A 7,016-nucleotide genomic window follows, 5' to 3' on the forward strand; every position below is an offset into this window, starting at 1 on the left:
TTGATGGAGACTATAGGAGCAGAGGAGGGAAGCAGTGAGTCGATGGCACGATCTGATATTCGTCTTTCTCCTCCTTTTTCCTCTCTGGTTCTGCCACCACCTTGGGCTCAGCCAGTAGGGGATGTAAGTAGGAAGGGGAGGTGGTCAGCATCACATGATCCCCCCTCAGCGGTTGAGCACCGCCCCCCTTTTGCGGGTTCGGGGGCTGTCACATTCGTCTTTGTCACCGCGCGGCGTGCCACCCATTCATCAGGCCTGCCAGCAATGGCATCCCTTTCCTCTGTGTGCCCGGAGACTGGGCACGTCTGGGCCTGACTGCATCCCTGATACACACAGAGAGCAACACACAGACACTCTGATGGATTCATTTATTAGGCCTTTCATTACCCAGGGGGCCAATGGTGAATCGCAATGCACTGAATGCCACAGCAACGCAGAGCTATGCTGTTGCCCTCTAGGCTTACTGCTATCATGGACGGTGCTTTCAGAGGACAGAATAATCTTCCGTACAGTGTCTCATTAGACACTGGACATCATTTGGATTGCCAAATTAGATGAGTAATTCAACATATGAAACATAGACACAGAAGATCGTTTGCTCATGTTTCTCTATATCTACAATGCAACGGACCTTAAAGAATACGATCCTTCCTGTCCTCCTTGCCTCAGCCAGAACATGATTCTACTCGTATTTTTATCCGACTACAAGCGAGGCGGCTGAACACTCCTTTTGTTTTACTATGTTGCCCAGTCTGCACAATTCCCATGGCTTTATGAACCTTGTTTTAAAAAGCCAACTCAGAATCAGTTCTTTTGTGCGTGACAGCCTGCAGATTCCAAAGCAATTGGGGAGAAACCAACCACAGAGTAGATGTGTGAGGATAGAGTTCAATACTGCCTGCAAAACTTAGTATTATTGATTGCCCCGGATGGTAAATTCAATATAGTCTAAAGAAGTTAGAATTGTGGATCTACAAGCCAAGCAATTCAATAGTGTTCATCCCATGCAATGGTGAGGATGTGGGCACTGTCTGATTCAATCCTAGGAGCCGTGGAGAAGGCTAGCAGGGATGGAAGAGCCAACAAATGCAATACGCTGCAGCTTCAGAGAGGATCTTTGGAGTCAACAAATGTAATAGAGCCACTTTATCCCTTCATATGTTCGTGCAACTAGATTTAGAGTGTGGAGGTTCCCCCTGTGAATCTGCTCGGAGCTGGGGAGTTTATCCTAAATAAACTGTTGTCTTTATTGCATCTTTCTCCAAGTCCAAGCCAAGCCCTGGATTAATTATGACAAATCCACCGTATGTGTTCACCATGTTTGCCAGTAATGAAGGACGCTTAAAAAGAAAATTGCTCGAAGCAACTTCTGTCAAACAGCAATGGCAGAGGGGAGACGTCTCTGCCTTCCTGTAAAATATTTGGCTTTTACTCTGGGTGTAGACAATAAACTGCTTCTCTCTGATTCTACTCTGAGGGAAAAAGGGCAGATGCGTTCAACTGTCACAACGATAAAGAGGTTTTTATCCGAGGAGAGAGATTGCCATTTGAGACCCGGAGTTGAAATTCAAAATCGCATAATCCTGCGAGACCATGTACAACTCAGGCACAGGCACAATAGCGACAAGACTCCCGTCTCACCCCGGACATTTACAATCAAGGCCAAATTAAGTGTGGCATGAATTAGCCACAGATAACATAAACTAGCGCACAGGGGCTGGAGGAGGGATGTGATTTACACCACTCAAGAGGATACGATACATTTCTTTTCAATTAAGAATTTGAGCAACGTCGAAGCCTAGCTTTAATATGGCCCATAATGAAAGAACTCATTTGAATATCTGCTCCATTCTCTCAAGATATTAGGATGAGGAATCGCTCGTTAAAAAATGAAGGGAAGAAAGGGAACAAGATAAGCATTTCTAATTGCTACCATGTTTGTTTCTAATATGTGACCCGCGACAGGAAAATTGTGCAGTTTGAAAACAAAAAGGGAAACTAGAAAGGCATTAAAGTGTGTGCTAGCAAGAAGCAGAGGCGTGATAGGAATGCTCAAATACAAATTTAGCTGTGAGGAACCCTGAATAACACAGGCGCTGGTTGTAATCCCAACACTATGCTGCACTGTCAAGCAGCTAATAAAAATAGGCTGGTGGCAGATCAAGTCGGTGATTCAAATACATTCAAAGCCTTTCTTAACTGAACTGCAGAAATCCCATTCTTGCTCATTTTCAGACCTCTTTTTTTCCCTCTTCTTTTTTCACTCGCCCTTCCTGCGTTTTTCATTGTTCTCTAGGTCTCTCGCTCCTCTCTCACTCCTGCTCCCCATCTCCCCTCTCACAGTATCATTGCTAAATCTATTTGGAGCCGCCGCTGGGAGCAATTGAGCAGAAATGGGTTTGTGCACATCTTGAAAACTGTGTCTGTCATAAAAACACAAAGGTTTAGCACAAAGAACTGGTTAAATATCCATGTGTCTGGCCACTGGATGCCTGCAGGTGTCCTCAGCTAGGGCAACTGTTGGCTTGGAACAACATCAGAGGAGCTCACCCACCGTACTGTAGCTTCGCTTTAGCAATGTGTGTACCCCCCCCCCCCCCAAAAAAAAAAATCAATTCTCTGTCTCCCGCGACTCACAACTTGACCATACTGAAAGCGAGCCAGGCTGACCAGCGTGTACTAATGTACTGCTATCACAATAACAATACCTCACAACCTACAGCTGTGCCTAGAGAGACATCACATTCTCTCCTTGTGACGAGTCAGGTCATGGGGATGGCACCATGTGACAACGCTGCTTCCATTTGTCGGAGTGAGATAATATGACTCCAGCTAAAGCCTTCTGAACCTCAAAGAGCACGTTCATCTCCATGACTTTGAATTCATTACCCATCAAAGATAAGTCTCCTTTTCACACGCGGGGCTCTATTTGTCAGTGTCACCACACAAAGGATAGGGGCAACTTATTCATGCCAAACATGCCTCCAGTTTCAACTTTTGGTCGCCCCTTTGAGCACAGTTTTTTAATTAAAAGAGGTTCCCTTTCTTCTCTTTTTTTTATTTTTTTTAAGCGGGAATGTCTCTTTGATACCGACTTTCCTCAGCTTGAAATAGCCACGATAACATATCTTTCAATTACAGTTTTATTGTGACTACCATCCGGTTGCCATTCAAACCTCCTCCTCCTCCTCCTCCTCATGCCACCGTACCTGCAAAGAGGAGAAGTGACACATTGGGTCTGCATAGAGACAGCGCTTATTTCCACCCATCACACACCACCAACGGCTTTTTATCTGCGAGCGCGAGGAAACACATGCGCGGTGCCTGGAGAGAAGCTGCGGTGTGGCGGTGGATGGGGGAGGGGCCGCTGATGAGTGGAAACCGGGGCCGCGATGTGAGGGTGACGGAGCTGACCCAACACCCCTCATCCCATACCTCGACTGTTCCCCCTCCACACATTGACAGGCGGGTAGATTGAGGGCTAAGATTAGCAGCCACTTTCTCACAGAAGGCCAGGGAGATACAGTATTGAGAATGAATGGCCGCGTCATGTTGTCAATGTTGTAACCTTGGCAACAGACAGAGTACTATTTTAGTCCACCCACTGGCCACAGGAATGGTTGGCAAGACGAACAGAATCCTCCCTGCTTATGGCCAGCATGGTTCACACGTATGTACACGTTTAAAATAATGTACCTGCATGTCACATATCTTCAATTATCAAGCCTCTCGATCAATACTTCAGCATATTCACAACTCAAGCGTGTCAGCAGAAATGGCCGGACGGAAGTAAAATGACAGACAAAGGCAATACAGTTTCTAGAGTGGACACAAATGAACATCTCCTTGATGTAATTACAGCCCAGTGACTTGTCTACACATGCTGCCGCCTCTGTGTTAGCTGCTTTAAGACATGGTGACAAGTCGCTTTACGGCTCGCGTGTACTTGTCAGCAACCAAACCACTAGACAAAGACAAACCAAAGTCAGTAAACCGAAAACCACACAAAGCTCAGACGATCAAAATCAAAAGTACATCTCAGGCGATGGACGTCAATCTGTTCTCCATTTCACTGTCTAGTTATTGCAATGTTTCCACCACTATGAACTCAAATGAGGTTTAATGCAGCATAATATTTTGTGATTTTCTGTTTATTTGCAAGTGCAGAAAGTGCTAAATAAATCAGGAAAAACATTCTTGGACAAACAAACTTTGTTAATGGGCTTAAGGCCACGTTTGCTATGAGGAATATTCACAAATCCTGTTTCACGTGCTTTTAAATGATTTTGAATTATAGACTCACCTCCCACCATAACACAGGCCTGAGCAACCTCTACATGGCAGGTTGTGCTGACTCCCCTCGTCAAGGGCAAACTGGCATAATCAGCTGGTGTTGTATGAAATAATTCCTAATTTGCTTATTTCGTTGTGATTATTTTGCAAGCAGAGTGAAGTCAAAGCGCTGTATTAAAATCTAATCTTCGAACACCAACCTGGCTTCCACTGATCAGCCACAGGCTATTCATCACTGCCATTACCTCACCACACATTTTATCCTCCTCCTCCTCCTCCTCCACTGCTGCTGGCCAGCTCTCCTCCCTCTCTTTCTCCATCTGACTGACCTCACCTCTCTCCCTCCATCCTGACTCCCTCCTTTGATTTACAGCCTCCCGTTCAGCCCTTTCCTCGCTCTTTTCCTCGCACCTTTTCCTCAATTCATTCATTATTTCCTTTCACCCAGTCCCTATTTTTTCCATCTCCATCTGAGAATGCATTTATCTTGCCCTCGTCTTTTTTTCCATTAACTCTTTGGCATTATAATTCTGCTTCATGCTCATGGGCCTAACAATTGTCTTCTGCTTTGTAACAGCGGCCTTGGGGGCTTCTCTGATACCTAGCAGGACAGCAAGATTTTGGAGTTGAAATTGATTTCTACTGGATTTATATGATACAAAAAAAAATGATAACTGATAATTCATTCATTCCATCCATTTTCCGTAACCTGCTTATCCAGTTAAGGGTCGCAGGGGTGCTGGAGCCGATCTCAGCTGTCAATGGGCGAAGGCAGGGTACACCCTGGACAGGTCTCCAGTCTGTCGCAGGGCTGACATATAGAGACAGACAACCACTCACACTCACATCCACACCTACGGGCAAGTTAGAGTCTTCAATGCACCTAAGCTGCATGTCTTTGGACTGTGGGAGGAAGCCGGAGAACCCGGAGAGAACCCACGCTGACACAGGGAGAACATGCAAACTCCACACAGAAGGTTGTCTAGCCCGGGAATTGAACCCAGGTGCTAACCACTACACCACCGTCCACCGTTATATATAATTCAATATTGAAATAATAATTATGCTGCTTGACAAAACATGTTTTGTTGTAGTAGTTGCTATTTGAAATTCTGTCACAAGCTCTACAAATAAAATCAGCCATACAAAAAAGTTTCCTTCCTTGTAAGTTAGTTTTGTTATTGTTTTACAATAGTTACATTGTATTATGACTTTATTGTTATAGTATTAGTTTACTTCACCTTTTTGAAACATAATAGCAACAAAAACAGATTAGATTTTTGCTGATAGGGGCCTGGCGGACAATGGTGATAAAGATATGCGCCCATAGAGTGTTTTGGTCAAACTATAACCACCAAAACATAAAGAACGATACTGGACCTTCTATCAACGGAACCAAGAGCTGTGTGGTTTGGGTTATGGATCGCAAAAGTGGCTTATGATTACTGTGGAAGGTTTTTAGAGTTATGTGATCTGAAGCAGGCACAATGTACTTCTAGAACAAATTTTGGCTTCACTGGAAACCGTCACAACTTATTTGCTTACATAATCTTACTGGTTGCGTTTTAGGTTATGCATATGGCTGTACATAGATGCATTTTTGTTTCTCTTGTCTGGATGGCTCTGTCAGAGTACGTTTAACTTCCTTCTCCTCTGTGCTTTGTTCTTCTAATTTCGTCCGGTCCTTGTGCATACTCTTAGCAGGGGGTCTCACTTTTTGCCTTTCTGAAAAAGTAAAAATAGCACCACTTCGGGGCAGTTTAGCCGCAAGTGTTTTTCCTTCCCTTTTTTGTCGGCAACTGGAAATGCTCAGAGACAGGCTGACTGCTGAATCTGGAGGATTAAGGAGACGGCTCTTTGATCAGGGCTGGGTGAGCGGGGAGATCTCTTTCACTCTCTCTCCCCCTGTATTCCTCCCCGTTTCCTCTGTCCTACTCTCTGTTCCCCTCTCTCTCTCTCTCTCTTTTTCTATCATTCCTACTCCTCCCTCTTTCATATTTCTTCCTCCCACGTTTGTTGAAAGCTGCCCTCACTTTTGCCATGCCTGCTGGCACCCCGGGGCTCCCAGACGGGAGGTGGCAGTGTTACACAGTCGAGACGAACGGGTGCACCGAGGATGGCATCACAGGAGAGTAAGCACTGGTGAGAGGGAAGCAGGGGATGAGGACAGCACATGAACTACTCAATTCTGTGCAGATGACACGGGGAATAAGTAATCCCTGGCCCCTTCTGGTCTGACTCAGCAGTCGCTGCTCTGTCTCCCCCACTGGAGATAAGTCTAATGGAATTGCAGCATTAGAAGTGCCGCATCGCCACGGTTGGGTAAAACTCACAATACGCCTCTTTCTGTTATGACACAGATTTGTTTGCTGTTTCTGCCTACCGAGGGGCATTGGTAGTAGGCAGCTGCCCTTTTTCTTTTTTTTTTTTCTACATACACTTTAGCAAAGCGTGGGAGGGGTTCTGAGCATAGCAGAGGTGGCTGCTGGGAGAAGGTGTGTTCTTGCATGAAACCTGTTCTTGATTCGTCTGGAGGACGAGGTGCGGGGATTACGCTGCTACGTAATGGCAGAGAGCTGAGGAGCCATGAGCAGTTACACAGACAGCAGCACATCTGTGTGCCGATGAAATATTCAGCAGTAAGACAGCTCTCCGGAGGAGAGCAAGCTACAACTCCTCCACACCTCCTCCACCAACGTTAATGATTTATCAATAACTCTACC

The sequence above is a fragment of the Anoplopoma fimbria genome, chromosome 12 (genome assembly GCF_027596085.1).
Source record: "Anoplopoma fimbria isolate UVic2021 breed Golden Eagle Sablefish chromosome 12, Afim_UVic_2022, whole genome shotgun sequence".
Lineage (NCBI taxonomy): Eukaryota > Metazoa > Chordata > Actinopteri > Perciformes > Anoplopomatidae > Anoplopoma > Anoplopoma fimbria.